Source organism: Moschus berezovskii, chromosome 12, assembly GCF_049115385.1.
Source record: "Moschus berezovskii isolate FMDL1 chromosome 12, NW_MosBer_1.0, whole genome shotgun sequence".
Taxonomy (NCBI): domain Eukaryota; kingdom Metazoa; phylum Chordata; class Mammalia; order Artiodactyla; family Moschidae; genus Moschus; species Moschus berezovskii.
In genome coordinates, this window is record NC_142471.1 from 57,212,328 (window position 1) to 57,228,496 (window position 16,169).

The following is a 16,169-nucleotide window of genomic DNA, read 5'->3' on the forward strand; positions in this document are numbered from 1 at the left end:
ATTCTTTGAATTAATTTTATTGCTTGAAATATAAAGCTGGGAAAAAAGATTTTAAAATAAGCACCAAAACTGCAATGAAGTACCATTCTGTGGAGACCAGAATAGCTAAAATTAGAAATACTGACAATACCAAGGGAAAGATTCTGGCTTCTAGCATATATATTTAAAGGACATTTTTTCCCCCTGTAGAGTAACTGCACTCGTTCTTTATTGTGGCAAGAGATCATATTTTGGAAAATGTTTTGGAGGCATTTTTTGACCTAAGTTTCAGTTAAGTCGCTCAGTCTTTGCAACCCCGTGGAGCGCAGCCTGCCAGGCCTCCCTGTCCATCACCAGCTCCTGGAGCTTACACAAACTCATGTCTATTGAGTCGGTGATGCCATCCACCATCTCATCCTCTGTCGTCCCCTTCTCCTCCTGCCTTCAGTCATTCCCAGCATCAGGGTCTTTTCAAATGAATCAGTTCTTTGTTCAGGTGGCCAAAGTATTGGAGCTTCAGCACCATTCCTTCCAATGAATATTCAGGACTGATTTCCTTTAGGATGGACTGGTTGGATCTCCTTGCAGTCCAAGGGACTCTCAAGAGTCTTCTCCAACACCACAGTTCAAAAGCATCAATTCTTCAACACTCAGTTTTCTTTACAGTCCAGCTCTCACATCCATACATGACTACTGGAAAAACCATAGCCTTGATTAGATTGGCCTTTGTTGGCAAAGGAATGTCTCCGCTTTTTAATACGCTGTCTAGGTTGGTCATGACTTAAGGTATGGTGACTTAAAAATGATAGAATTATAATAGAAACATTAAAGCTCACTTTAGAATACAGGTATTAATTCCACTTGATGAAGTGGTTATAGCAAATTTGAGGGAGAGTTTGAAAATCTGTAGGTGGAATTTATAAGACAAGTGTAAGCTGAATTCTAAATGCCCTAGGGGCGATCATTAGAGGAAGGCTTTTGTTAAGGAAGTAATGCTTTAATACTTAGAGTAATCACTTTCTAATTTATGTGTTTTATAAGTTTAAAATCTTATTTTTTCTTATGTAAAGTTATGCCTGATTTGTGATTAAAAGTCAATTTAGCAAATGCTTATCAAAAGTTAAATACTATTTAAAGAAATAACAAAAGAAAGCCAAATATTATATATCTAAAAATGGAAAGAGGATATATACTTCTGAATTCTCCTTTTGGTTACAATTTTTTTCATCTTCACCATTCAAGAGAAGTGAAGACTTGATATGGAAGTTAAGGGAACAACTTCAAAGAAATTTAGTAACCTATTGGTAGGTATGTTAAACAAGCCTGTAATTTTTTTGTCCTTGTGGCTTTCATAGGTATGTTCATCTGTTAATGCAATTATACCCATTTTTAAAAAGTCACAGTCCAGTATACTGAATATTCTTACTGATTTGAGTCTCAAATCTGAATCGGGGATCTGTGAAGGTGATGTTCTGGTTACTCTGACCTACTATACCAAGCTGTGCTTCACTTCCCAGCTGCCCAGCTTCCCTAATCTTGGTCTTCTTCACTGCTTTGGAGCAAGACAAAAGTACTGTACTTTAGCTGTTTAATCTCTGCCTACAACCATCACTGCCGATGTAATTGCTATAACTGAAGTTAAGGAACTACTATATGTAAAACATAGCTACTAAGGACCTACTGTATAGCACAGGAAATTGTTTAATGACCTCTATGGGAAATAAATCTAAACAAGAGGATATATGTATAACTGATTCCCCTTGCTGTGCAGCAGAAACGAACACAACATTGTAAATAAATTTATAATGCAATGAAAATGTTTAAAAACAGAAAAATATCTACATTCCCCCACACACACAAAAAGAGGAAGTTTAGGCTTTGCTTAGGCTGTTCCATGGCCAAGTAGGAAGCAACAGTTAGAACTGGACATGGAACAACAGACTGGTTCCAAATAGGAAAAGGTGTACGTCAAGGTTGTATATTGTCACCTTGCTTACTTAACTTATATGCAGAGTACATCATGAGGAACGCTGGGCTGGAAGAAGCACAAGCTGGAATCAAGATTGCTGGGAGAAATATCAATAACCTCAGATATGCAGATGACACTACCCTTATGGCAGAAAGTGAAGAGGAACCCAAAAGCCTCTTGATGAAAGTGAAAGAAGAGAGTGAAAAGGTTGGCTTGAAGATCAACATTCAGAAAACAAAGATCATGGCCTCTGGTCCCATCACTTCATGGGAAATAGATGGAAAAACAGTGGAAACAGTGTCAGACTTTATTTTTTGGGGCTCCAAAATCACTGCAGATGCTGATTGCAGCCATGAAATTAAAAGACGCTTACTCCTTGGAAGGAAAGTTATGACCAACCTTGATAGTATATTAAAAAGCAGAGACATTACTTTGCCAACCAAGGTCCGTCTAGTCAAGGCAATGGTTTTTCCCGTGGTCATGTATGGATGTGAGAGTTGGACTGTGAAGAAAGCTGATCGCCGAAGAATCGATGCTTTTGAACTGTGGTGTTGGAGAAGACTCTTGAGAGTCCCTTATACTGCAAGGAGATCCAACCAGTCCATTCTAGAGGAGATCAATCCTGGATGTTCATTGGAGGGACTGATGCTGAAGCTGAAACTGCAATACTTTGGCCACCTCATGCGACAAGTTGACTCACTGGAAAAGACTCTGATGCTGGGAAGGGTTGGGGGCGGGAGGAGAAGGGGACGACGGAGAATGAGATGGCTGGATGGCATCACCGACTCGATGGACATGAGTTTGAGTGTACTCCGGGAGTTGGTGATGGACAGGGAGGCCTGGCGTGCTGTGATTCATGGGGTCGCGGAGAGTCGGACACGACTGAGCGACTGAACTGAACTGAGGCTAAACTTTCATAAATGGGAGGCTTCATTGTAGCTTTCTAAACCTAAGGCTTGAGTTAGCAGAGCCTAGTCTAATTAATAATAGCTAAGAATTCAGTCTTTGGTTCTAAAACTCACTTTTTATTTTCCATGTGACTGAGAAACATAAATTTATGTAAAACAGTAGATGAACCTTATGGTACAGACTCAGCATGACTAGATTCTGTATCCAATCTAAATTCAGATACATATTTTCCATACAATTTGTATACCAGTTCAGCAATATGGTTGGTGACTAGTCTCACAAAACTAGTGCAATATTAGTTTTGCATGCTTCAACTAGCAGTGTATGGTTCAAGAATACAGTTTATATATTAACACTTAGACCCCCATCCATATTATCATTCCATTTATTTTGGGGATTCTTAGAATACCATCTAAAACTTACTTAATGAATAACCATTGACAGCACCAAAATTATGTTCTTGAGATAAAATATGTACATGAATTATTGGGCAATGTTAAGACTAACTTCTGAAAGTTTCGACAAAAGAAAACAAGTGATTTCTCAGATAACACATTAAGTGGAAATTTAAGACAAGATACATGTCATTGATCAAGATATGTATCAGTGATCCAGTAAACCAGAGATCTATTTAGTAGACCATACTATGGCCATCGCCCATGTATCTATAGTTACATTCATACTACAGAGTTGAGTGGTTGTGACCCTTGTCTGCAAAGCCTGAAATTTTTACCATTTGACCCTATACGGAAAAAGTTGGTTGGCTCCTGTAGTAGACAGTCCAACATACATAATGCCAGTCGGTAAGTGGTATTTATCCAGCAAGCTGCCAAACATGTTTGGTTGTCATCAGGTGATGTTTCCTGCCACTTCCTGGCAGATTTTGGATTTAATGTAGTATGACATTGTCTGGCACATAGGTATATTTTTTGTGCATTTACCGTTTTAATTTACCTGTTTCACTAAAAATAAGTATATGATACCCTTATTTTTAAAAATGGATTATCACAAAATAAGAAGAACCTAGAAGTGCTTAGTATTATTTTTTAAAGTAAATTTTGATTAACATTTTGATACTGTCTCCAGATGATTTTGTGAAGTATTACTGTTTGAGGAATATAGTTTGGAAGGACTGTCCAAGGTCCTTGTTACTTAAAATGCAGTCAATAATCAGGCAGCGTGGGCATCACTTGGAAGCTTGCTAGAAATAGAGACTCACAAGTTCCACCCTAGATGACTCCTGGAAAAAAGCTGTTTTTTTAAACAAGATCTCCAGATCAGTCATGTAAAGTTTGAGGAGTACGGCCAGTTACAGTACAATGGCAAGTGATTGTGAGCAACTTCTACTCATGCCCTGCTGATGATAATGTACTTGATACAACCATTTTGGAAAATTTGTAGTATCAATTAAAACTCCCCCACTTAAGGTGAAAAGCACAGGGAAGATTTGATTCCTAATGAAACTATTTTTTTATCATCCTGGTTAAAAAAAAAATGTTAACAATTCTCAACTCCACAAAATTGTATACAGCTCAATGAGTTATCAAAAGTGAATGCATCCGTCTAATGAAAACGCAAAATTTCTGTCATTACTCTCTTGCTCTGTCCCAGTTACAACCTGTCCTGTTATTGGAAAGTAACCAACTACCTTAATGTCTAACAGCATAGAATGCACAAAAAGTATGCTTATGTTGTGGCTGACAACATTTGCACTAAAATACACTTGTGAGATTTATCTATATTTTTCTTTCTGGTTATAGTATTTTCACTTATTGCTATGTGATATTCCATTATATATCACAGTTTATCCATTCTACTATGGATGGACATTTAGGTTTCCAGTTTTTGTTATTTACAAATAATGCTGCCATAAATGCATATCTCTGAGGTGTACCTAGGAATTAGAGTACTGGAGTGGATTGCCATTTCCTTCTCCAGAGGATCTTCCTGACCCAGGGATCGAAGCCAGGTCTCCCACATTGTAGGCAGACACTTTACCGACTAAGCCACCAGGGAAGTCCTTGCTAAGTTATAGGATATATTTGTATGTTCAGCTTTAGAAGATACTACCACTTTTCTAAAATGGTTGTACCAAAGTACATTATCATGTACATGTACAACTCAACAGGGCATGAATTGTAGTTGCTCACAATCACTTGGCATTATATGCTTTTAATTTGCATTTCTTTGATGACTAATGAGGTTGAGATCCTTTCATATGTTTATTGACTATTTGATTATCTCCTTTTACTAAGTCATTTTCCCATTTTAAAATTGGGTTGTCAGTCTTATTTATTTGTAGGAATCCTATGTCTTCTAGATACGAGCTCTTTTGTCATTTATATGTGTCGCAAGTATTTTTTCTCTGACTTGCCTTTTCACTCTTTTAATATATATTTTGAATAATTTTTCATGTTGTACTTAGAGAGTTGCTCAGAACCATCTAATTCAGTATTGCCAGAATTAGAACTAGTTTCCTTTTTAATTAAATTTTATAGCAGTAATGTATATTTATAATGAAAACAGCCATTATCAGCGGGAATTAGTTTGATAAGCTTTTAAAAGATAACAATCAATTTCAACCTATTTAATCTTCATTTGAAGTGTTCTAGGAAATGTAAAGGAGAAGGCAATGGCAACCCACTCCAGTACTCTTGCCTGGAAAATCCTATGGATGGAGGAGCGTGGTAGGCTGCAGTCCATGGGGTCGCAAAGAGTTGGACACGACTGAGTGACTTCACCTTCACTTTTCACTTTCATGCATTGGAGAAGGAAATGGCAACCCACTCCAGTGTTCTTGCCTGGAGAATCCCAGGGCTTCCGTCTATGGGGTCACACACAGCCGGACACGACTGAAGCGACTTAGCAGCAGCAGCAGCAGCAGCAGCAGGATATGTAAAAAAGCAATAGATAAGATGTAGTCTCCATGTTACATGGGTAAGAACTTCTATAGTTGTATATTTATGCCTTTGATGATCTTCTCTACAGATTACCAACTATGTGTTCAACAAACGCACATCAAATAGATCTGTATTGTTTGGGGAAAAGAGACAAGCTGAGAAGATCTTGGCAGCGTAAATATTAGAAAAATATTTTAAAAACATTTGTAAATAATTTCAAGATTAGAAAAGTTGCAAGAATAAGAATATTATATGGAATACCTATATAATTTTTATTCAGATTCTCCCTTTTTTCAGCTTTCAGTTCAGTTCAATCGCTCAGTCGTGTCCGACTCTCTGCAACCCCATGAATCACAGCACGCCAGGCCTCCCTGTCCATCACCAACTCCCGGAGTTCTCTCAAACTCATGTCCACAGAGTCAGTGATGCCATCCAGCCATCTCATTCTCTGTCGTCCCCTTCTCCTCCCGCCCCCAACCTTTCCCAGCATCAGAGTCTTTTCCAGTGAGTCAACTCGTCGCATGAGGTGGCCAAAGTATTGCAGTTTCAGCATTTTTCAGCTTTATTAAGGTATAATTGATGGAAAAATTATGATACTTAAAGTGTAAAAGTGATTTGATATATGTATGCATTGTGAAAATATCCACCATCAAGTTAATTAACATATCCATCACCTCACCTATTTATCCTTTTTTTCCTTTTGGTAAGAAAACTTAAGTTCTAGCAAATTTCTGTTATACAGTATGATGGTGTTATTTGGTGAAGGAAGTATTAATGAGGAGGAGAAGAAGGGAAAAGCAAGGTCTGAGTGTGTACCTGAGATACTGTAGGGCTTTGTGTTCTCAGGTGAGTGTTGATACTCACAGGAGGAATGAACATCCACCTTAACGGGTCCTTAAGAGAATTAAATGAGAAAATATGTGAGAAAGTTTTGGGTAAATACAAAAAGTATGAAAGTCCGGTTAAAACTACTTGACAGTTTTGCCAAAGTACCTGATTGTGTACTTATTGTGTGTGTGTGCTTAGTACATTGTATCTCACTATAGGGAGAGTCACTCAGGAAGAAACTGGGATTTAGAGTTCTTTTATTCTAAGAAAGTCCTTAGTGATTTCTCCTCTGGAAATTGTAACGGGGCCTCTGGAAGAGGATAGAATCTACATACACAGATTGCTCTTTTCCCTTTGTGGCAGTCTCACAGGAGGAATGAATGTCCAGTGTTTATCATTGATTTAGAACTTCTAACTCAGTGCATATTAAAATTATGAACGTAGTTTTTAAACCAAATGTCGCTGGCTGGATTCTGTTGCTCACCTCACTGAATTAGTCTGGGGCAGGGCTGGGGTATTGGGATTATTGAACCACTGGTGATTATAAGGGCTTGCAAGGTGGCACAATGGTAAAGAATTCGCCTGCCAATGCAGGAGACTTGGGCACGATCCCTTGGATTGGGAAGATCCCCTCCCCTGGAGAAGGAAATGGCAGCCCATTCCAATATTCTTGCCTGGAAAATTCCATTGAAAGGAGCCTGGCAGGTACAGTCCATGGGGTCGCAAAAGAGTTGGTCACGACAGCTTGTGTGCAGAGGGATCCCAAAGTGCACCAAGGCCTGAGAACTGCAACTGATGTTGCAAAGATAAATTTTTCCACCAGAGGGAGACAAAGCACTTCTCTGTGAAAAGGCCTGGCATAAAACCCATGTTCTGACTTCACAGCTGCACCAATTTATGTAAAGTGCCAAGCAGGGCAGAAATGTGGGAAGATAGGTAATATTATCTTTGGCACTGTTCCTTGCTAACAAAAGAAGTTCTTGCCACCACTAGAGAAAATTCCAGGAACTGGAAATGGCAACCCACTCCAGTATTCTTGCCTGGAGAATCCCAGGGACAGAGGAGCCTCGTGGGTTGCCATCCGTGGGGTCGCATAGAGTTGGACACGACTGAAGTGACTTAGCAGCAGGAGGAAATTCCAGGAACTAATTTTAAAAGTAACATCATTAAAAATAATCTCTTATTCATCCAATTACCTGTACTAGCATCTAGAAATCTTTTCATTCTTTCTACTACCTCACTTTGATAAAATAGACTACATGAAAAAAAGGATTATATTTTTCATATCAAGTGGAAAATTGACATAAGATCACTTGAAAATTTTGACTTAAGATCACACAAAGAATCATGCAAATAGAAATCAACATCAGCAAAAGTAAATTAGCTTAAGTTATGCTCACAAAATTTTAGGAAATAGGCAGACATAATAATGTGATTTAGATGTATTTGATTGGCATCTCCCAATTTTCATTTCTCCCATCTCACGCCTACTTCATCATGCATTGCAGGCAGACTCTTTACCATGTGAGCCACCAGGGAAGTCCCATCCTCCATCATAAAAGCCATAAAAGCTACAAACTTGATCTCTGTCCTCTTGTGGCTGGAGACGGTCAGTGAGAAGAAGGTGAAAATCACTGGGGAGGGCTTCCCTTCATGAATAAAATGGCAAAGAAATTTCTCTCTTTTCATTACCTAGCAGTGTGCTTGGCAAATGCCATATGTGATGGAGCTCATTATGGGATGGAACCAAAGTGAAAAGATATTAGCTTGCCTGGAAAGAAATGTAATTTGATGGCCAGGACAAGGAAGTAAATGATTTATGGTCTGATTATTCAGTTCAGTTGCTCAGTTGTGTCTGATTCTTTGTTACCCCATAGACGGCAGCACACCAGTTTCTCTGTCCATCACCAACTCCCGGACCTTACTCAAACTCATGTCTATTGAGTTGGTGATGCCATTCAACCATCTCATCCTCTGTCGACCCCTTCTCCTCCTGCCTTCAATCATTCCCAACATCAGGGTCTTTTCTGAGTCAGCTCTTCATATCAGGTGGCCAAAGTATTGGAGCTTCAGCTTCAGCATCAGACCTTCCAATGAATATTCAGGACTGATTTCCTTTAGGATGGACTGGTTGGATCTCCTTGCAGTCCAAGGGACTCTCAAGAGTATTCTCTAACATCACAGTTCAAAAGCATTAATTCTTTGGCACTCAGCTTTCTTTATAGTCCAACTATCACATCCATACATGACTACTGGAAAAACCAAAGCTTTGGCTGGATGGACCTTTGTCTACAAAGTAATGTCTCTGCTTTTTAATATGCTGAAAATATAACTTTTCTTTCAAGAAGCGAGTGTCTTTTAATTTCATGGCTACAGTCACCATTGGAAGTGATTTTGGAGCCCCAAAAAATAGTCTGTCACTGTTTCCATTGTTTCCCCATCTATTTGCTATGAAGTGATAGGACCAGATGTCATGATCTTAGTTTTCTGAATGTTGAGCTTCCAGCCAACCTTTTCACTCTTCTCTTTCTCTTTCATCAAGAGGTTCTTCAGTTCTTCACTTTCTGCCATAAGGTGGTGTCATCTGCATATCTAAGGTTATTGCTATTTCTCCTGTCAATTTTGATTCCAGTTTGTGCTTCATCCAATCCAACATTTCTTATGATGTACTCTGCATGTAAGTTAAATAAGCAGGGTGACAATATACAGCCTTGACATACTCCTTTCCTGATTTGAAACCAGTCTATTGTTCCATGTCCAGTTCTAACTGTTGCTTCTTGACCTGCATACAGATTTCTCAGGAGGCATGTCAGGTGGTCTGGTATTCTCATCTCTTTCAGAGTTTTCCACAGTTTATTGTGATCCACACAGTCATAACGCTTTGGCATAGTCAATAAAGCAGAAGTAGATTTTTTTCTGTAACTCTCTTGCTTTTTCGATGATCTAATGGATGTTTGTAATTTCATCTCTGGTTCCTCTGCCTTTTCTAAATCCTGATTGAACATCTGGAAGGTCATGGTTCATGTACTGTTCAGTTGGCCCTAAAAGTCAGCATCACAGCTACTACAGCTCCCTTACATATGCATGTATTCTCATCAGTCCCAAATGGGCATATCTGCTCGAGCCATTAAACGGTGAACATGTTACCTTTAAGGTAACACTGACTAGTTGCACCTTACACTTTTGACAGTAAAGTGCTCATTTTACTATAATGAAAGTCAGGATTCTTGTGGTAATGGCAGCTTGATCCTGACTCTGTCTGTAATAGCACACTGGAGAGTATGATTTATGAGCTGAGTTTTTATTGATCAAACTGGGAGTTAAAGAATAGTGTCTTGACAAAACCGCCTGATATCACTTATGTGTGGAATCTAAAAATGACACAAATGAACTTATCTGCCAAACAGAAACAGATTCAAGACAGATCAGACTTGTGGTTTCCAAGGAGGAGAGGGTGGAAGAGGGATTGATTAGCAGTTTGGGATTAGCAGATGCAAACTATTATCTATGGATAAACAAGGTCCTACTGTACAGCACTGTATACCACTCTAATGGTAGAAAGTGAAGAGGAACTAAGGAGCCTCTTGATAAGGATGAAAGAGGAGAGTGAAAACACTGACTTGAAACTCAACATTAAGACCATGATCATTAAGATCACAGCATCTAATCCCATCACTTCATGGAAAATAGAAGGGGAAAAAGTAGAAGCGTATGACAGATTTTCTTTCCTTGGACTCTAAAATCACTGAGGCTGATGATTGCAGCCATGAAATTAAAAGACATTTGCTTCTTGGAAGGAAAGCTATGACAAACCTAGACAGAGTATTAACAAGCAGAGACATCACTTTTCCCACAAAAATCCATGTAGTCAAAGCTATGGTTTTTCCAGTAGTCATGTACAGATGTGAGCATTAGTCCATATAGAAGGCTGAGCACCACAGAATTGATGCTTTTGAATTGCGGTGCTAGAAAAGAGAGTCCCTTGGACTGCAAGATCAAACCAGTCAATCCTAAAGGAAATCAACCCTCAATATTCATTGAAAGGACAGTTGCTGAAGCTAAAGCTCCAACACTTTTCCCACCTGATGCAAAGAGCTGGCTGATTGGTAAAGAACTTGATGCTGGGAAAGAGTGAGGGCAAAACAAGAAGGGGGTGGCAGAGGATGAGATGGTTCGATAGCATCATTAACTCAATGAACATGAATTTGAGCAAACTCCAGGAGACAGTGGAGGACAGAGGAGCCCGGAGTGGTCCATAGGATCACAAAGAGTTGAATATGACTTGGTAACCGAGCAAGAACAACTGTGAAGTGCAGAGAACAGTAGCCAATATCCTGATAAATCATAATGGAAAAGAATATGAAAAAGACAATGTCTATAACTGAGTCTCTGTGCTGCACAGCAGATATTAACACAGCATTGTAAATCAACTACATTTCAATAAAATAAAAATTTTAGAAAAGAGTAATCTCTTGATAGCAATACACTGAAAGCCTTGGTGCTGTAGCAGCTTCTAAGTAGAGCATTTATGGACCCTGGTGTTTGGACGGCTGGACAAGTACAGCTGTATTTGAGACATACTAAAATTTTTTGTGTGTTGTTTATCTGATATTCAAATATAATGGGCAGCTGGTGTTTCATTTGGCATGGAAATGGCTTAAAAAACCATACCCCAAATTAGGGGGTCATTCGATGTGCTAGAAAGAACTCTGGGACATGTCAGAAGAACTGGTTTCTAGCCACAGCTCTGCTTCTGCCCTCCACTGATTACTTACCTTAAGAAATGAGAGGGTTTAAGATGCCATGATTTTCAGATTTTGCTTGTCTTCAGAGACTGTGCACAAGTGAAATTTTATCCAGAAGCCCACTATATAAAACAGATAAAAGCTGAGTTGCTCTGATTGAAACTGAGTGTGGGTCACTACCTACCTGAAAGTGGTAGAAAAGCACTGGACTTAGTGATTTCTAAAATTCCTTCTATGTGTAACAATGTGTGTGCCCCAGTGAATTCGTTTTACAGGAAGTAATCATGCAGATTGTGATTAATCAGATGCCGTCCTTTCCTTTGACACTTAGGAAGGACAAAGTAGAATTAGTAATGCCTTCATTTATTCTTTCCACAAGTGTTTGTTGAACACTTACTACAGGCAAGGCAATGTATTAGGCACTTTGGAGCAAGAATATGAAGAGAACATTTTAGAAGGCGCTCTGAATTTAGTAGAAGAGCTGAAACTTATGACAGGTAACTGTAGGTGCATTTATTAAGATTTACTATGTGATGGGCATGCATTGCTTCCAATTTGAAAAAGTATTTCAGTGAGCACTGGTCTGACTCACAGCTCTTGTTCTTTTACACCTGCTTTCATCACAACCTTATTTCCTTTCCTTTTTTTTTTAAAAAACTAATACGCAGATGATTCCTCTACTTGTTTTTATCTCTGAATTTTCCTATCTAATTTTGCATATTTCTTAGAAGCCCTGCCTCTGCTAAAGTGTAGGATGATGAAGTTATAACGTGTTTTTTTTTTTTCCTCCTTCTTTCAAAGAGGCATTCCAGAGACCCAGCCTCCTCCCACAGCATGCTATGTCCCAGGTCGGGAGTAGAAGAGGTCATTTTGGACGTAATCCTCATTTTCACCCATTTGCATGCTAAGGCTGTTAGCAAATTTCACCACTTCCTGCTCTGCAGGATTCCTGGCTTTCTCTCCTTCCTCCTTCCTCTGCCAGGCTGGATGCCTCACTTGAGTTCTGGTCATCTCACATCTCCCTCACTGCTGTCTCCTTCTACCAAGTCTCTCTCTCCCTCCCTTTCATATTTCGCATAACTCAGCAAAGGTTCTTTCTGGCCACTCTAAGGTAAGTGGTTTGAACCCACTGCTGTGTTCTTGTCTTCCTGCTATTGAAGATTCCCAGGTGTGTGTTTGAACAAATGTTCTCATTTTGACACAGCTCTCAATGGCCAGGTATTCTCTTCCATTCGCTTTTGGTTTTTAAAAAACATTTTTGGTTTTCTTTCATGGACTACAAAATATTATCTGTTGAAAAAGTTTAAACATATGCTTTTTCAAAATGTAACTGTATAATAAAAAAAATAAAAAATAAAAAAAAGTAACTGTAAATCATGTAATTCTGTCTCTCTGGAGTGGGAGGGGAGGTGGGGGATGAATTCTTTTGGATTTTTTTCCCCTATGTATATTCTTTTCTTCAACAAAAATAGAAGCAAATATACATACTGTTTTGTGGGTTGTTTTTTCATTTAACAATGGTTAGTGAACATCTTCTGATTTTATTACATTTTTTCCCTTGTTATCATTAAAGACTGTGTAGTGTTCTGTCAGATGGATGTGCTATGATTGATTTAGCCTACCCTACTTTGTTGGTCATCTGACTTGCCCAGGTTTTCCCTATTAAAAATGTCCTGCCCTCAACAATATTGAAGCTAAAGTGTAACATACATCAGTGAAATGTATTAAATGTTTTTTCTCTTAGGAATTCATAGAGAAAATATTTACACATAACCCACTTCACAACCAGATTTCACTTTGTGTTTTGGTCAAACTTTCTTGTGCAACTACCCAGTTCCTGGATTGCTCCTTCTTGGCCATTGAAGACCCGCTTCTGTCCTGTCAGTCACACTCTCTCACTTTATACCACATCTGTGCTATCAGATTTCACCCCACGAACACTGCTCGCTTTCCATTTTGCAGGTGGAAGGACAGCAGAGCCTCCGGCTCCTTTCTCTTTCCAATGTTACTGTTATTTCTGCCTCTTTCTCGGGAACAGAGAGACATGTACAAATCCCTTAACAAATTGAGCTTCACTTAAGATGGTGCTGGGGAAGCCAGTCACTGTGTGAGTCATCTCAGACACACACACACACACACACACATATACTGCCCTCTCAGACTTTCACCCAAGCCCCAAGTTTCCAGCGATGTTCCCACAGAGAGGCAGTCTGCATCCAGCACGGTGGAGATAGTTCCCATCTTTGATATGAGAAGAAAAGTCAAGAACTAAGTGGTATTATTTCAGGAAGTCTCAGGGCTCATTTTATGTTATTATATTTTTTTTTACAATTTTTTTGGGGGCCGTGCCCCACAGAATGTGGGATCTTAGTTCCCTGGTCACAGACTGAACCCACAGCTCCCCTGCATTGGAAGTGTGGATTCTTAACCGCTGGACTGCCAGGCAAGTCCCCCAATTTATGTTATGATATAAGAATTCTAAAGAATCTAAATGAGTAGATATAGATATTATATAACTGATTCACTTTGCTGTACACCTGAAACTAACACAACATTGTAAATCAACTATACTCCAACAAAAATAAAAAAACTTTCTTTGGCAGAAGAAGGAAAAATTGTAGTTTTTCAAGCTGGGTTCTGTGAGGCCCTTGGGTTCTAACCCAACTTCTTGGGGGTCATCCCAAGTGCGAGCAGAGAGCAAAGTTGAGGTGACCTAAGCTGGTCTGTCTTTTTGTCTTGCCAGAGAAGAAGAAATGAAGACACTGGAAGGAAGTGAGGGCCTTTCTAAAGTAAGCAGTTCAGTTTAGTTCAGTTCAGTCGCTCAGTCGTGTGCGACTCTCCACGACCCCATGAATCACAGCACGCCAGGCCTCCCTGTCCATCACCAACTCCCAGAGTTCACTCAAACTCATGTCCATCGAGTCGGTGATGCCATCCAGCCACCCCATTCTCTGTCGTCCCCGTCTCCTCCTACCCCCAGTTGCTCCCAACATTAGAGTCTTTTCCAGTGAGTCAACTCGTCGCATGAGGTGGCCAAAGTATTGGAGTTTCAGCTTTAGCATAAGTCCTTCCAATGAACACCCAGGACTGATCTCCTTTAGAATGGACTGGTTGGATCTCCTTGCAGTCCAAGGGACTCTCAACACCACAGTTCAAAAGCATCAATTCTTTGGCGATCAGCTTTCTTCACAGTCCAACACTCACATCCATACATGACCACGGGAAAAACCATAGCCTTGACTAGACGGACCTTGGTTGGCAAAGTAATGTCTCTGTTTTTTAATATGCTATCTAGGTTGGTCATAACTTTCCTTCCAAGGAGTAAACGTCTTTTAATTTCATGGCTGCAATCAACATCTGCAGTGATTTGGAGCCAAAAAAAATAAAGTCTGACACGGTTTCCACTGTTTCCCCATCTATTTCCCATGAAGTGATGGGACCAGATGCCATGATCTTCATTTTCTGAATGTTGAGCTTCAAGCCAACCTTTTCACTCTCCTCTTTCACCTTCATCAAGAGGCCTTTGAGTTCCTCTTCACTTTCTGCCATAAGGGTGGTGTCATCTGTATATCTGAGGTTATTGATATTTCTCCGGCAATCTTGATTCCAGCTTGTGCTTCTTCCAGCTCAGCGTTCCTCATGATGTACTCTGCATAGAGGTCATGTCTTAACCCAAAGTTCCCAGTCTTTTCGTCTTTTTTTGAGAGGAGGCTGCTTCTGGGCCTGGAAGGGGGCCCAAGAGAATCCCCCAGAGGCTGAGAGTTGACTTGGAGTTACCGGCTAGTGCTTCCTTGTGATCTGGTGCCTGTGAGCGCCGGACAGGGAGGCCTGTGCAGACAGAACTGAGTGAGAGGGAAGGCAACAGCTGCATCCCGTTGTGCAACATGGCAGACACGCGGGTTCTCCCATGGGCCCTGAGTGAGCGGGGGAGTGAGTGGGGAAGTTAGTGGAGATCAGGGACTGGTTGGTCACTTTTCCACTGCTGGACGCCTGTGCTATTGGTGGTCCCTCACAGGGTTTGACAGGGAGGTAACAGGACTGTCTCCATAGGATCACCCATGAAACCTCACTGGGTGGGAGAAAACAAGCAGAGCAAAACCCAAGAATCTGATGAGTAATCAGGTCCTTGCGCACCCAGATGTTTGGCCTGTCCTCCACAAGACTCAGACTTATGTGATGGGAATCCTGGGTGAGTTCCTGCCTGCTGACTGACTGACTGGTGGGACTCAGGTCTGAGAGAACTTAGGGCAGAGGACTTAGGATTCTGTGGTGGCTGATGATAATGATGTTACTGAAGAAAGCGACATTTGAAACCCGAAATGATAGAAAATGACTAGATTGAATCAAGTCTTCCAGATTGGCTTAAATTTAGTTTCCTCCTTTCTGATAGCGAATGAAAAGTGAAAGTTTTACTCGCTCAGTTGTGTCTGACTCTTTGCAACCCCATGGACTATGTCCCGCCATATCCTCTGTCCATGGAATTCTCCAGGCAAGAATACTAGAGTGGGTAGCCACTCCCTTTTCCAGGGGATCTTCCTGACCCAGGGATCAAACCCAGATCTCCTGCACTGCAAGCAGACTCATTACCATCTGAGCCACCAGGGAAGCCCAAATAAGTTCTCACGAAAGAAAAATTTGAGTATTTATAAAAATAAAATGAATGTTATGCTTGCATGCAGATTATTTATGGCTAAGTCACATCTGCTGTTATATTTTTCATGTGAGAAGTGAGACCCAGAGAAAGGGAGTGATTTATTCAAGGATTCAGTTATTGAGCAACAGCACTGTTCCTAGAACCCCTGTGCCCACTCAGTGCCTCAGTGGAAAGTTACCAGGTAA